The sequence below is a fragment of the Spinacia oleracea genome, chromosome 6 (assembly GCF_020520425.1).
Source record: "Spinacia oleracea cultivar Varoflay chromosome 6, BTI_SOV_V1, whole genome shotgun sequence".
NCBI lineage: Eukaryota > Viridiplantae > Streptophyta > Magnoliopsida > Caryophyllales > Amaranthaceae > Spinacia > Spinacia oleracea.
In genome coordinates, this window is record NC_079492.1 from 10,045,472 (window position 1) to 10,062,013 (window position 16,542).

Consider the following 16,542-nt stretch of genomic DNA (forward strand, 5'->3'; position numbering starts at 1 on the left):
GTGAGCATGGTCTTCATCAAACTGACCACACAACAAACAAGCTGCAAAATTATAGACACCTATTTTTGCCAATTTTGCAATGGTTTGGAGCCTATCTTGCACCGCCAGCAAGCATATGAATCTATGCTTGGGGGGTGTTTAGCCTATTCCATACCATACTATCCCAATAAATCAAAGGTTTTGAACCAATAATCTTCTCATAAACTGACTTCACATAATATTGAGGCATAGCAATAAATTCAGCCTGAGTGTACACCAACTTAATCAGCTCCTTTGTAGCACAAATCGTCTTCCAATACCAGGTAGCAGAAGCTGAAGGCTGATAATACCACCAATTCCCATCTTTAACATAAACAACATTGACCCATTTAATCCACACATTGTCTTGTTTGGAAGAAATGGCCCAAACATACTTTTCCATGTTTGCAGTGTTCCAAGTGAACACATCTTTGAAGCCAAGACCACCATGTTTCTTATCACAACAGGAGCTCTCCCATGAAATATTGCTAGGTTTATGACTATAAGCCTGACCACTCCAAAGAAAATCTCTACAAACCTTAGTAACATCCTGCAGAACCTTTTTACGGAGAATAAAAACTTGAGACCAATACATATGCAAACTGAGGAGGAAAAAATTAATATGCTCTATTCTTGCCGTGTATGACAAGTTCCTAGAACTCCACACTTTGATCGTAGACATCATCTTATCCACCAAAGCATCACACTAAGCTGCTGAAATTCTTTTAGCACAAATGGGGACCCCTAGATACTTAAAAGGGAGGTTAAAACCAGAGACATTCACCACCCTAATAATGTTATTTTCAGGCATACCACAGTAGTAGATATCAGACTTTTGCTTATTGTCCAACAAACCAGAAGAGTCTGAAAAGAGCATAAAAGCTTGAAGTAAAAGATACACGGATGGGAACTCACTTTTACTATGTACGCAAGATTAAGTCATCATCAAATCAAAGGTTTGTGAGCTTGAGTTCTTCACACCTAGGGTGAAACTAAAACAGAGGAAACTTACTCATTCTATGAAGAATTCTGGAGAGATACTCAATGTAGAGAACAAACAGGAGAGAAGACATGGGGTCCCCCTGTCTTAAACCCCTTTGTGACTTAAAATTAAAAACCATGCATTGTCCCATTGAGCATCAGGGAGAGCTTTGGAGTGGTCACACATTCCATTATAAGAGCCACAAAATCCCTAGGAAACCCCAAGTGTTCCAACATTCCCTTAAGAAAACCCCAATCCACAGTATCATAAGCCTTATGAAGATCAATTTTCATCATACAACTTGGCTTGACACCTTTTCATAGTTGTTCGTTTTTCTATTCTTACAATAATTGGACTTCTAGGTATTTAATTATTCCTAGAATTCTAATAGAAATAGGTAAAACTAGAATCCTAATAGGTTTAGTTATTTGATTCCTAGTATGATCACAATTATCTATTTCCCACCCTATAAATATGTGGTTCATGATCACAATTTATTGATAACATGTAATACATTAAATTCAAGGGAGAGTTTAACATTTTCCTATCACAATTCTAGTCGGTTGAATATAAGGCGGATCCGGACATGCTGTGGACTTGCTATGGAGGGACGAACTTGGAGTCCTTTACTTGTTCTTGTTCGGTTCCGGAGCAGCTAGGGAAGGCACGCATCACATATAATGTATACTAAATTATGCTAATTGACTATGTGGCAATTAATTCGGATTCCTGACTTTTATGGTTTTTCCGCATGAATTATATTGTACATTGCCTTACAAGGAGCGGGCGATCAATAAAGGCGCCAAGTAATGCAATTTTTTGCGTCTTTTATCCTTGCAACTTTGACCACTATGGCCATTTGTATTTTTTTAAAATTACTTTAATTTCTCATTATTAACTATGAATTGAATAAAAATTAATTAACAATTATCTTATCAATGGAGCAAAAAAATAGCTAGCAAAGGTATAGCTTGAGAAGATGATGTGTCGTAACAAGGTATAATATGAATTAACCTACAGTTAGACTTCAGGTTGCCAAAAAGTAAACATGATTAAAATATTAATAATGAATATAGTAAACAAAATCAAATTATTATTATGGTTTTTGTATTGAAATTATAAAACCAGAAGCAAGATTTTAAAATATTTGTCGGCAATTTCAAAAGAAAAATCAATTCGGAGATAAGGTAGATAAAATTATAAAGTTAATAAAAAAAATGGTTCATTATATAAAAAAAGAACCAAATCAAATCGGTTTAATGGTTTTTGCTACAAAGTAAAAAGAGTCATTTTGGTCGTAAATAAATTTTAGCTAGTTTGAGAAATAAGTTTAAGAGTCGTTTTGGTATATAAAATTATAAAAGTAGCTAGTTTAATAAAAGATCCAAAAGCAAGAATATTATATATACTTACTGGACAATGATCGAGCAAATGTTGACGCTGTTGATGATGGGGGCATCGACGACTGTTGTGTTGGTTGTAATGGTCTTGAGAACAAACTGAAAAAGAAGAACAAATTATCTAGAGAAGGGAGCATAATCTTTTATCTTTTAAGGTGTGTACTTATATGAACGATATTAAGGCAAATCTATAATGGTTTCTTCACCCTTCTATTGAGTACCCCACAAATTCTTATTTATAAGGGCATGCTTGGATTGAGGGTAATGTATTAAAGGGGTAATAAAGGTCAAACTGAGGTAATTGAAGGTGATGATGAGGGGATGAAGTGGTGGCAAAGGGAACAAGCTAGTGTTGACAAGAAGAAAATAAAAGGGAAGGGGGAACAAATACCCTCATCATGGGGGAAATAGTTACCCACCATCCCACTAGGGTGATTATTACCCTCATTTGGGGGGCAATAACTTCCCCCTTTCCTCCCTTCTCCTCACAACACCACCACTACCACAACTTCTCATCACAATACCACCACACCACCCTCCTTGCAACCACCTCAATTCACCTCCATTGTCCTTTTATTATGGTGGTTTGACTTTTATTACCCCCATAACCCATTACACCCAATCCAAGCGTGACCATAAGCTTAACTTTTACTCCGGTAAGTGCCCATAAGCGTGCCCATAATTCCCCTTTGCAACATTCTTGAGACACATAACACGGGTTTCTACACCCGATTATCATAGTCATATCCCTATTAATCACCCTGAAATCAGTGGGGCATGTTGAATCGTTTAGGTTGAGCAACAACCAGTGAAAGCACAACGAGGTTCTCCGGTCAACCAGGCCCGTCCCTAGAGTTTTGGTGGCCTATGGGCGATATAAAAAATTGGGGCCCTAGTTAATAGATAAGGTATAAAAATTATAACTATTGACAATTTTTCCGTTCAAAAATCGAAATAGAACTTTTTATAGAGCAATTCATCAAAAGTTCTAATAAAAATTACTCCGTAATAACATATTAGAAGCAAAGAAAACACTAAAAATTAAAAATCAAGTACTACAAAGTACAAACACAAATTAGAAAAATAGTTAAAGAACAGTAGCACCTAATCTTGTGATCATCAGTCGAAAAATGAAGAAGCCACCCTACAGGAAGATGAGGGAGAGGAGGATGTAGATGATGAGGCGGAGTTTTCAGAAGACGCATGTGAGGCGACCTTTCCCTGTCAGGAAGAGGAGGGCCAGTCAGAGGAAATGTCACACTCTGCATGCCCAAAAGAGAAATGCTCAATGCCAGCCACTTCACCTATCAAGAAGCCACATCTCTCTCCTGTGTCTACTCAGCCCATTCGTCGCAGGAGTCGTCTTGCCAGTTCATCTAAGGAAATGCCTCCAGTATACAGGGTTGAAGACTCTGAATCAGAAAAGGATGGAGAAACCTAGTCTGCTGCACCCTCACCAGATGATTTTGTCAAGCTCCTAATAGCCAAAGTGGATCAATTGCAGCTGGACAATGCGGTTCTGTTGTCTGCTGTTTCATCTTTGCAGGAGTTGATCAACAAGGTGAGCCAAGATCAAGCTGAGTTCTTCAATGATATGACGGAGCGCCTGAATGACATGATCGTCGAGGAGGTGACACATGCTGAGGATGCTGCTCCTGGATCTCCCCAAACCTGACCCTGCTACACAAAATTTGCTTACCCTACCCCATATAATCTGCTGTCTATCAAACATTTTTTTTGCTAGCTCTTTGAACAATTTTATTTTTTGTTGGTTTTTGGATGCGCCAAGTTTATGACTAATGCTCATTAGTGTGCTTTTCCTACGTTCTGATAGTTGCCCCACTCTGACTTGTAGAATTTTTGTTTGTGTTGTGCTATATGCTGCGTTTACCTTGTTCTGCTTGCAGGGGTGCGGTCAAACTCGTTGACCGACTTGAGCTGCATGATGACTATCTGCTTGCTAGGGTAATATTATTCCCATATCCTCCTTCTTCTCTTTTGGGTAAAACGTTTTTCCCTGCTCCCTTTTTGATAATTCCAAAGGGGGAAGATATTGAGAGGACAACTTGTGTTCAATTATATTTGTTTTTGTACTTGAGTTTACCACCTACGCGACACATCTGTTCCTGGTTAAGTTTTTAGCTCTGGATTGTCAGGTTAAAGATCTCATTCCTTAGTTATTTACTCCTATCAAGTTGTAAGGTTGTCATCATCAAAAAGGGGGAAATTGTTGATTGCTGGTTTTGATGATGACAAGCTTACCTTCTACTAATGGTTCGTTTTGAAGAATGTCAGGAACAGGTTAATACCTAAGAAAAACAATTGCAAAACCGAAGCAAGCTAGGGAGCTATGAAGAGATCCAGTTCAAAGTGCGTGGCAAGATAAAATCAAGGATCAAGACAAGCAAATTCTATAAGTGTCGAAAGGTATAAGACCAGCGTAATTTAGTACAAGCTTAGTATGGGAACAGAGTATTTTGTAGAGTCCTAGTTATATCATGAAACAAAATAAATCAGTTTTGATTTTACAAAAAGATAAACGTCAAAGTTTTTAAACTGATATTACAATTCTGTTTGAAGTTATACTCTTGAATTTGAGTTATCATATAACTCTCAAAATACAAAAAGATTGATTTTACCTAAACGCGTTTGAAGTAGTATTTGCGAAAATCTATCTATTTAAAAGAGTCCTAAAATGTGTTGGATTTGAATCTAGGGCAAACTCTTAGATTCTTATAAATACAACCTATGTACTTTGCGAAAGTTTTTCATCAGACTTATTTACATCAACCGGAAGCTTTCAGGTATCACCCTTAAAGTCATAATCTTTAAAGAAGTCTGTTCCTGTTCCCATATAGAGCAGTATTTGTTACTTGGTCTTATATCGTCTGTTAGTAGTTAATTAATTCTTATTCGTTTGATTAAAGTGTTTAGTTATTGTATGATAAGCCTGAGTCAGGCTTACTTGAGCAAGAGAGAAGATCTCACGAGAGATCAGTGAGTAGGAACAGTTGAGGGACTGTTTCCATAAGGGAAGGAACAAATAGGGTTGTTCCTAGTCATCTGCAATCAGAGGCGATTGGCAGATTGTGGCCCGAGTAGATTAGGTTTGTAAAGAAACTGAGTTGTTTTGCCTAATTAGTGAAAGTGTTTAAGTCCCCAAAGGGGCCGTGGTTTTTCCTCTCTATTGGGCCTAGAGAGTTTTCCACGTTAAATCTTGCTTGCATATTTTACTATTTCTGTTCCTAGTAGTTTAATTTTTATAAATACGTAAAATATCAATTCACCCCCCCTCTTGAGGAACTCTGTAAAACTAACCATTGGTATCAGAGCCAGAACCCTTTAAACTGCAGTTAACGCTGACGGGAAAAACGATTCTGAAGCTATGAACACTACGGAGAAACTAGAAGAGGGATACTCAACACAACGACCTCCAATGTTTAGTGGCAAATACTATTCCTACTGGAGAAACAGGATGGAGATTTTCATTAAGGCTGAAAACTATCAAGAATGGAGAGTGATTGAAGTAGGAGACTTCCAAGTCACTAAGCTGAATACCTCTGGGGAAACTGTTCCCAAACCTGTTGCTGAATTTGAGAAAGCCGACTATGAAAAGCTTGAACTCAATGCCATGGCTGTCAAAATCCTTCATTGTGGACTAGGTCCAAATGAACACAACAGAGTAATGGGCTGCAAGAACACGAAGCAGATTTGGGATCTGCTTCAGATTACTCATGAAGGAACAAACGAAGTTAAGAGATCGAAGATTGATCTCTTAATGCACCAATACGAGCTGTTCACCATGAAGCCATCTAAAACGATTCAAGACATGATCACTCGCTTCACAAACATTATCAATGAACTAAATTCTCTTGGCAAAATCATAACTCCTGAGGAACAAGTCAGGAAGGTCCTAAGAAGTCTACAACAAGATCCCTGGATGGCTAAAGTCACAGCCCTCCAGGAAACTAAAGACTTCACCAAGTTTAACCTGGAACAACTGGCTGGATCTCTCCTAACTCATGAACTGCAATTGAACGCACGACCTTTAGAGAATACCAAAAATAGGGCTCTTGCTCTAAAAACCGAAAATGATGAAAACTCTGAAGAAGATGAAGAGACAGCTCTGTTTGCTAGGAGGTTCAGAGGAATGTTTAGGAACTACAAATATGTGGAACACAGAAGTAAACCAAATCGAAAGTTCTCTAAAACCGACACTGGATGCCATAAGTGTGGAAACTTGGAACATCGCATTAGGGAATGTCCCCTATGGGATCAAGAACGAGGAAAAGGAAAGAAAACAGCAAAAGACAGATTCAAAGACAACAGAAACTCCTTTTCCAAAACTGAGGTAAGAAAAGCCATGATTGCTGCATGGGGAGATACTTCTTCTGATGAGGAACAGGAACAGCCCAACGAAGAAATTGCTCACCTGTGTCTTGTAGCTGAACATGAAGAAGACGAATCAGACTCAGAATCTGACAAATTCCAGGCAAATCTTGTTCATATTAAAAGTAGGCTTGAATCCATGTCTAAAGTAGAATTGTTTGACTTACTTTCTTGTCTCACTAGTGACTATGAGGATCTCCTAAAAGAAAAACTAGACTCAGACAGAAAACACCAAGACAATGTCAATAAACTCACAGAGGAGTTAGAATGGACCAGAAACTCAAACTTAGATATTGACAATCGTTTCTTTAAACTCTTCGATCAGAACCTTCATATAAAAGAAATGTGTGAAGCCTTACGCAATGAAAACTCCTGGCTAAAACAAGATCTGATTGACCTAGAAATAGCCAAAACCAAGAACCTCTATAAAGCAGAACTAGAAAAAGCTCAGTTAGAACTAGTAAAAACTCACCAAGAAAAGACCCATCTAGAAAGTGAATTGGCTAAAAAGACCAGACACAGAATAGAGGTAACACCAAAATGGATAGAAGAAGCTAGAACCAAACGCACAGAAGGTTTAGGTTTTAACCACAAAAAGCATCATCCTAGAAAAACCAGAGTAGATCTATACAGTGACATAGTATGCACCTTCTGTGGTCAAATCGGTCATTATAGAGTATCCTGCCCTAAAAACCAAAGGTACTTGGAAAAGAACATCGAATTCACCAAAACTAAATGGGTAAAGAAAAGTGATTTGGTTCCAAGTAAGGAACCCAAGCTATGCTGGGTTCCTAAAAACTCTAACTAAAAACTTCATGCAGGTCGAAGTGAGGGGGAACAACACATGGTACCTAGACAGCGGTTGTTCCAAGCACATGACGGGAGACAGAAATAGATTTCTCTCACTTACGACCTACGAAGGTGGAACTGTGACTTTTGGCGATAATAAGAAAGGTAACATCATTGGCATTGGTAAGGTCGGTAAGTCAAAGTCTCACTCCATCGATAATGTGTTTTTAGTTGAAGGACTAGGTCACAGTTTATTAAGCATTTCTCAATTATGTGACAAAGGTAATTATGCAAAATTCTTCTCAAACAAATGTATAATCATCAATAGTAACACAGAGACAGTGATCTTAGAGGGACAGAGGAAAGGGAACACATATGTGGTTAACCTCAACTCGGTTCCTCACTCCAATCTAACCTGTCTCAGTGTTATTGAAGATGATCCTTTGTTATGGCACAAAAGATTTGGTCATGCTAGCTTTTCTCTAATGAACAAATTAAAATTGAAAAATTTAGTCACAGGTCTTCCAAATACAAAGTTTGCAAAACAATCAGTCTGTGATGCCTGTATCAAAGGAAAGCAAGTAAGAACGTCCTTTAAATCAAAGGGGGTAATCAGTACAACAAGACCACTGGAGCTGATCCACATGGATCTGTGTGGACTAATGAGGACTCAGAGCAGAAGTGGAAAGAAGTACGTACTCGTAATTGTAGACGATTTCTCAAGATACACATGGGTGATCTTCCTATCCAACAAGGAAGAGACGTTTGAAGAATTCTTGGCTTTCGCCACGAAGGTTCAACGACAAAGCAGTCATAAACTGGTCCACATCAGATCAGATCATGGGACAGAATTTCAAAATAAAAGATTTGATGATCTATGTAAAGGTTCAGGAATAGATCACAACTTCTCTGCTCCCAGAACACCTCAACAAAACGCTGTTGTAGAAAGAAAGAATCGAACTCTTGAAGACATGACAAGGACTATGTTGATTGCTAGTGGACTTCCAAAAAGTTTCTGGGCCGAAGCTCTAAATACAGCATGCTATGTGCTCAATAGAGTGCTAATTAGAGCAATAAAAAACAAAACTCCATATGAACTGTACAAAGGAAGAAAACCCTCTATAACTCATCTTAGAATCTTTGGTTGCAAGTGTTTCGTTCACAACAATGGAAAGGATCAACTGGGAAAATTTGATGCACGAAGTGATGAAGCAATATTCCTAGGATATGCCTCAAACAGTAAAGCATATAGAGTATTCAACAAAAGGACCATGTGGATGGAAGAAAGCATACATATTATATTTGATGAAACTGACTCCCAAAACTATGTTGCAGGTACAACTTCTGATGGAAACTTCAAACTAGGACTCACTAGAGAAACAGAAGATGAAGAGATAAGGAAAAATTCCCAATCAGAAGAACAAACTCAAGTCGAAGAAACATCTAAAGATAACATAGTTGAAGAGGAACCAGTACAGGCCGAAGATCATGCAGAGACAAATGAGCAAGTTGAACAGTCTGTTGTAGAAACAACTACACCTTTCCAACCCAGACCTTGGAAACATCAAAGCTCACATCCCCTTGACCAAATAATCAGTGATCTTGGACGTGGAACTACGACCAGATCCCAACTCAAAAACTTTTGTGCTTTCTATGCTTATTTATCCATGATTGAACCTAAAAATTACAAAGAAGCACTAACTGATTCTTATTGGATCATTGCCATGCAGGAGGAGCTTAATGAATTCGAAAGAAATAAAGTATGGCATCTTGAGCCTATACCATTGAACAATCGAGTAATAGGTCTCAAGTGGGTATTTCGAAATAAACTAGATGAACATGCTACGATTACCAGGAACAAGGCCAGATTAGTTGTCAAGGGATACAACCAACAAGAAGGAATAGACTTTGAAGAGACATTTGCTCCAGTTGCCAGAATGGAAGCAATACGCATACTAATAGCATTTGCATCATATATGGGATTCAAACTCTATCAAATGGATGTAAAATGTGCCTTCCTAAACAGTATTCTCAAGGAAGAAGTCTATGTGGAACAACCTCCAGGATTTGAGGATCCAGAATATCATGCACATGTCTACAAACTAGATAAGGCACTGTATGGACTGAAACAAGCACCAAGAGCCTGGTATGAACGTCTCTCACACTTTTTACTAGACAATAAGTTCAATCGAGGTAAGGTTGATAGAACTCTGTTCCTTAAGTCAAGAAATACAGACATACTAATTGTTCAAATCTAAGTTGATGATATTATATTTGGAGCAACTAACGAAGATCTTTGCAAGGAATTCTCTGACCTAATGCAGCAAGAATTTCAAATGAGCATGATGGGAGAACTCAACTTCTTCCTAGGTCTCCAAATCAAGCAAACGGAACAAGGGATCATGATACATCAACAGAAATACATAAAAGACCTCATCAAGAAATATGGAATGGAGTCTGCTAAGAGCAACCACACTCCAATGGGAACAACCACGAGACTGGATGAGGATCAAGAAGGTAAAAGTGTAGACCAAAGAAGGTACAGAGGTATGATAGGCTCCTTACTTTATCTTACAGCAAGCAGATCAGACATCGCATTCAGTGTAGGTGTCTGCGCCCGCTTCCAATCTAATCCAAAAGAATCTCACCTCACAGCTGTCAAAAGAATTCTAAGATATCTAAAAGGAATAGACGATTTGTGCCTATGGTACCCTAACTATGATCACTTTGATCTCAAAGGATATACAGATGCTGACTATGCAGGTGACCTAGTAAAAAAAAAGAGCACATCAGGAATGGTTCAATTCCTAGGAGCATGTGCAGTCTCCTGGGCTTCAAAGAAACAAAACACAGTGGCATTATCCACAACAGAAGCTGAATATGTAACTGCTGCTTCATGCTGTTCCCAAATGCTATGGATCAAGCAACAACTTAGAGATTTTGGTATGAAATTAAAGTGTGTTCCTATCCTATGCGACAACACAAGTGCCATCTGCATATCAAAAGACCCAGTGCACCACTCAAGGGTCAAACACATTCACATTCGACATCACTTTTTAAAAGACTATGTGGAAAAGGAACTGGTCAAACTTGAATTCTGTCCCACAGAAGATCAAGTACCTGACATCTTGACCAAACCACTTAACAGGGACAGACACGACAAGCTCAGGTTAGAACTCGGTATGATACGAATACATTGATACCTGTTGTCCTTAACAATTTTCTAACCTCACTGGTAAATATTAAAAAAAAAATAAAAAAAATATACATATATATATATATATATATATATATATTTTAATTATCTTTTTCGTTTTTGTTATGCACCATATTTTCTGAATGGACTAACAATCAGGTTCCGATTGCAAAATCCAGCTGTGCATTACCACAGCCACGTCTGCACATTATTAAGGTAATCACACTTTTTCCCAACACTTGCATTCAATTCGAGGTCTAAGTGGGAATACTAAAAATGAATGGAAAGCATTTAATTTGATTCATCAAATCTTACAAAACTCGGTACATGCATTACTATTCCATTTTCTACACTCAAACACGCTTCCCGCACTCTGATTCCCCATACAAAACCCTTCAACTTCCAAATCATTCCGTCTATAAAAACTCACGGAACATCCCTTACTTCTCGTCAAATCCCCAAATTTAAATTTTGAAATCCCATCTTAACTCTCCTAGTAAATCGCAACACTCACCCCTATAAAATCATGACACTCTACAAACTCCAATTCCCAAACCCTACCGATCCCTCTTCTCCTTCCACACCAATTATCACCGTCATACCGCTTCAAACAATGCCTCCCAAACAACCAACTCCCAAACCATCCGCTGTGAAATCCACTGCAAAGGTCACCACCAAAAGGAAGCTGGTAATGAAAAAGGAAGTTGCCGCACTAACTCAGGGGGAACCTCACCTTCCGATGGAGAAGAAGGTCAAACTTGAACCCACCAAATTCTTCTATTTTCCCCCCGATCGTATGCTCCCTGGTCTCAGTATTGATTTTGTGTGGTGTCGTGAAGTCGGGTTCGTCGAGTTGATGGAGACAATAGAATCTCAGGGATGGACTCATCTTTTTGAGGTCTGTTCAAAAGCTAGTATGTATCCAGAAGCAATGGGGGAATTTTGCTGTAATTTCGTAAATAAAAAGGGGGTTTGTCATTCTGAAGTTAATGGGAAACAATTTAGCTTTGATGCTGAAAAGTTGGGGTCCTGATTCAAGGTCCCAGTCTTGGGTGAGGAGGTCTATCACAAGGGTAAGGGCCAAATTGAGCTTGGGGGTGCTATGAAGGAGGTTTATTCCTATTTCGGGGGACAAGGGAAACACCCAAAAGCTCTCAATCAGTCTGTCCTGACTCCGTTTCAAAAGGTCCTTTTCAATGTTGTTCGACGGGGTCTGGTTCCGCGTCATGACAAGCGAGCTTTGGCTAGCAGGTTAGATCTCATCTACATCTTTCTCCTAGAATCCCAACGCCAAATTAACTTTCTTGTTGTTTTTATCTCCCATCTCTCTCACTCCATCTCCCAAAACAACATGATCGGGTATGGTTCTCTTCTTACTTTCATTATACGAAAGGTAGGAGTGGACCTTACCCGTTACACTGCTAAGCCACATACACCAGCCCACATTCTTAACAAAGCTTTCCTAAATGGGATCAGTCTAAGTGTGGTGGATGGGGTGGTCTGTGTTGGGAAGTCGAGTGTTGAAGAAGCCACCCCACAGGAAGATGAGGGAGAGGAGGATGTAGATGATGAGGCGGAGTTTTCAGAAGACGCAGGTGAGGCGGCCTTTCCCTGTCAGGAAGAGGAGGGCCAGTCAGAGGAAATGTCACACTCTGCATGCCCAAAAGAGAAATGCTCAATGCCAGCCACTTCACCTATCAAGAAGCCACATCTCTCTCCTCTGTCTACTCAGCCCATTCGTCGCAGTAGTCGTCTTGCCAGTTCATCTAAGGAAATGCCTCCAGTATACAGGGTTGAAGACTCTAAATCAGATAAGGATGGAGAAACCTAGTCTGCTGCACCCTCACCAGATGATTTTGTCAAGCTCCTGATAGCCAAAGTGGATCAATTGCAGCTGGACAATGCAGTTCTGTTGTCTGCTGTTTCATCTTTGCAGGAGTTGATCAACAAGGTGAGCCAAGATCAGGCTGAGTTCTTCAATGATATGACGTAGCGCCTGAATGACATGATCGTCGAGGAGGTGACACATGTTGAGGATGCTGCTCCTGGATCTCCCCAAACCTGACCCTGCTACACAAAATTTGCTTACCCTACCCCATATAATCTGCTGTCTATCAAACATTTTTTTTGCTAGCTCTTTGAACAATTTTATTTTTTGTTGGTTTTTGGATGCCCCAAGTTTATGACTAATGCTCATTAGTGCGCTTTTCCTACGTTCTGATAGTTGCCCCACTCTGACTTGTAGAATTTTTGCTTGTGTTGTGCTATATGCTGCGTTTACCTTGTTCTGCTTGCAGGGGTGCGGTCAAACTCGTTGACCGACTTGAGCTGCATGATGACTATCTGCTTTCTAGGGTAATATTATTCCCATATCCTCCTTCTTCTCTTTTGGGTAAAACGTTTTTCCCTGCTCCCTTTTTGATAATTCCAAAGGGGGAAGATATTGAGAGGACAACTTGTGTTCAATTATATTTGTTTTTGTACTTGGGTTTACCACCTACGCGACACATCTGTTCCTGGTTAAGTTTTTAGCTCTGGATTGTCAGGTTAAAGATCTCATTCCTTAGTTATTTACTCCTATCAAGTTGTAAGGTTGTCATCATCAAAAAGGGGGAAATTGTTGATTCCTGGTTTTGATGATGACAAGCTTACCTTCTACTAATGGTTCGTTTTGAAGAATGTCAGGAACAGGTTAATACCTAAGAAAAACAATTGCAAAACCGAAGCAAGCTAGGGAGCTTTAAGGAGATCCAGTTCAAAGTGCGTGGCAAGATAAAATCAAGGATCAAGACAAGCAAATTCTATAAGTGTCGAAAGGTATAAGACCAGCGTAATTTAGTACAAGCTTAGTATGGGAACAGAGTATTTTGTAGAGTCCTAGTTATATCATGAAACAAAATAAATCAGTTTTGATTTTACAAAAAGATAAACGTCAAAGTTTTTAAACTGATTTTACAATTCTGTTTGAAGTTATACTCTTGAATTTGAGTTATCATATAACTCTCAAAATACGAAAAGATTGATTTTACCTAAACGCGTTTGAAGTAGTATTTGCGAAAATCTATCTATTTAAAAGAGTCCTAAAATGTGTTGGATTTGAATCTAGGGTAAACTCTTAGATTCTTATAAATACAACCTATGTACTTTGCGAAAGTTTTTCATCAGACTTATTTACATCAACCGGAAGCTTTCAGGTATCACCCTTAAAGTCTTAATCTTTAAAGAAGTCTGTTCCTGTTCCCATATAGAGCAGTATTTGTTACTTGGTCTTATATCGTCTGTTAGTAGTTAATTAATTCTTATTCGTTTGATTAAAGTGTTGAGTTATTGTATGATAAGCCTGAGTCAGGCTTACTTGAGCAAGATAGAAGATCTCACGAGAGATCAGTGAGTAGGAACAGTTGAGGGACTGTTTCCATAAGGGAAGGAACAAAGAGGGTTGTTCCTAGTCATCTGTAATCAGAGGCGATTGGCAGATTGTGGCCCGAGTAGATTAGGTTTGTAAAGAAACTGAGTTGTTTTGCCTAATTAGTGAAAGTGTTTAAGTCCCCAAAGGGGCCGTGGTTTTTCCTCTCTATTGGGCCTTGAGAGTTTTCCACACTAAATCTTGCTTGCATATTTTACTATTTCTGTTCCTAGTAGTTTAATTTTTATAAATACGTAAAATATCAATTCACCCCCCTCTTGAGGAACTCTGTAAAACTAACACTCCCGATTGTAATATACGAGTTCACCAAGGACACTACAGGGGACGAGTCCATTTGACCAAAAAATGACTGGTTTGAGTACCTTACCATACAATTGTCATACCACATAATAGCGACTTTTCGATTACGACAATGCGTCCTAGGGAGGTCAATGGTGGTGGCATTGACAACACAGTTTCTGCAAGAGGTAATATTCTGATCCCCGCGGCAGAGGAAGTGGCCATAGACGGCCTCGCTATTTGCGTGGCCGGTACGTGAAACGGCTTGATGGTAGCCGTTGGGGTTGGTGGCGTTGGAGGCGAGATAACGGAAGACGGTGTTGAGATTGGCTTGGTATTGGCTATTGTTTGTGAACATAGTCGTGTTCGAGCAGTGATAGCTAGTTTGTGCGTTTGTCGATCTGGAAATCAACAACAACATGATTGGCAAATAAATTGAGAAGAACACCGAAAACCAGCTTATTTCTTTAACCATTTTCAATCTTTCTCCAAGTTTGAGATAAAAAAACCAAGATTGGTTCTTAAACTATAAGTTTTTCGGTTGGTGTAAAGAAACGGGTCAAACATTTCTTAAGAGCAAATGAAAGCAATATCATTACAATGATATGTTTCTTGTCCTACAAAGAAAATATATTAGCGTGCCTGACTTTTTGGCTTACTGACTTGTGATTAGTCTACACTGCGAAATAATTGAAGGAAAATCTGATAATAATAATAATAATAGAGCGTTTTGGGGTCGCTAAAAATAATTTTCAAAATTGTTATGTGCATCCCGGTATATCTAAGGGAATTGTAATGTCTATTGGTTGTCCTTCTCATTTCTATACTCATTTTTTGTTTTAAAAGTTTGAGATCAAATAGCTTGGATATCAAAAAAAAAGCGTGTATATGTTACACTTGCTTATCAAAAAAAAACTTTGGATACTAAATAACAAAGATATAAAATATCATAAATATAGTACGTATTAATTAAGGGGTTTTTTTTTGATGCATAGTGACGAGTCAAACACTTCATATCAGCAAGGTGATAACTTTAACATTATTTTTTTCCTTCTTTAGTATGTGTGAACGGTGCTTCAAGGACAATACAAAATAATTATGAACAGAAAGTAATTCTAAAAATATGACCTATAATTCTATAAATGGTACGCAGATAATCAACTTTAAGTCTTTAACCACAAAAAATCGCGAACGAGTAATATAGTCGCAACAATCACTTTCAGTTCGTGAGTTTGGTCCCACGGATATGTGAACATATGTAATAATTTTCAACTTTGCTCTTTAGAGTGCAATTTGGGTTAGTCGTTGTTGACTTGCGGCGATGACCCATTTTATGAGTCTGTAGCTGAAATTAGTGGAATAGAATCTTTTAGCATATTGGTTGACTTTGAGAGGTGCATTGGATCATAGTGTAAGTGAATGCTTCTTAAGACATCATCGATTGAGTATGAATCTTTCAATGTTGGATCCATAGACTTCGAAGGCGTTTCGTTTATCCCACTTTTTGTACTAAGGACATAACTGTTTTGACATTTAATCATGTCATGTCGCCAGGTACTGTCGTGTCTTTAGGTTATGACATGTTGGATTAACATGTCGGACGTGAGCCCAAGCAATAGACGATGATGTGTAGGCGACGAACGATGGAGGATAAGCAACCCAGAATTAGGTTAAATCAGAGCCCAAGGCCCAAGATCCAGCGCCGCTAAGAAGGTTGATCTAGTCATGGAGACAACCAGAGAATAAGTGGACCGTTGGAGATGGGCAAGAGACGTGGGAATGTTGGTGTCTAACGGCTCCCTACTTCTTAAGGATTCTTTCAATCAACCTATCCGTTGGGCTCGAGCTATATAAACAGGAAGTCACTGAAAAAAATAATGCCATTGGTCCAAATATGCATTTAATGGTAAGTCTAATAAATGCGGTTCAGTATTAATTATACAAGTTAATAATTCAGTGAGATCAAGTGAACTGTATGCCTAGCTAGAGGCCGCTTCAGTTCAAGTGGATTAATGATATTAATCCACAGCTTACTCTTGACTGAACCCGTAGGGTCACACAA

The 16,542-nt window shown here is 38.7% G+C and overlaps 1 pseudogene; it reads right to left on the reverse strand.

Annotated features, from left to right (window-relative positions):
* The window catches only part of LOC130462905 (cysteine-rich receptor-like protein kinase 10), an 87,993-nt pseudogene extending 72,980 nt beyond the window's left edge, over nt 1-15,013 (reverse strand).
* Between the last annotated feature and the right edge of the window lie 1,529 nt (nt 15,014-16,542).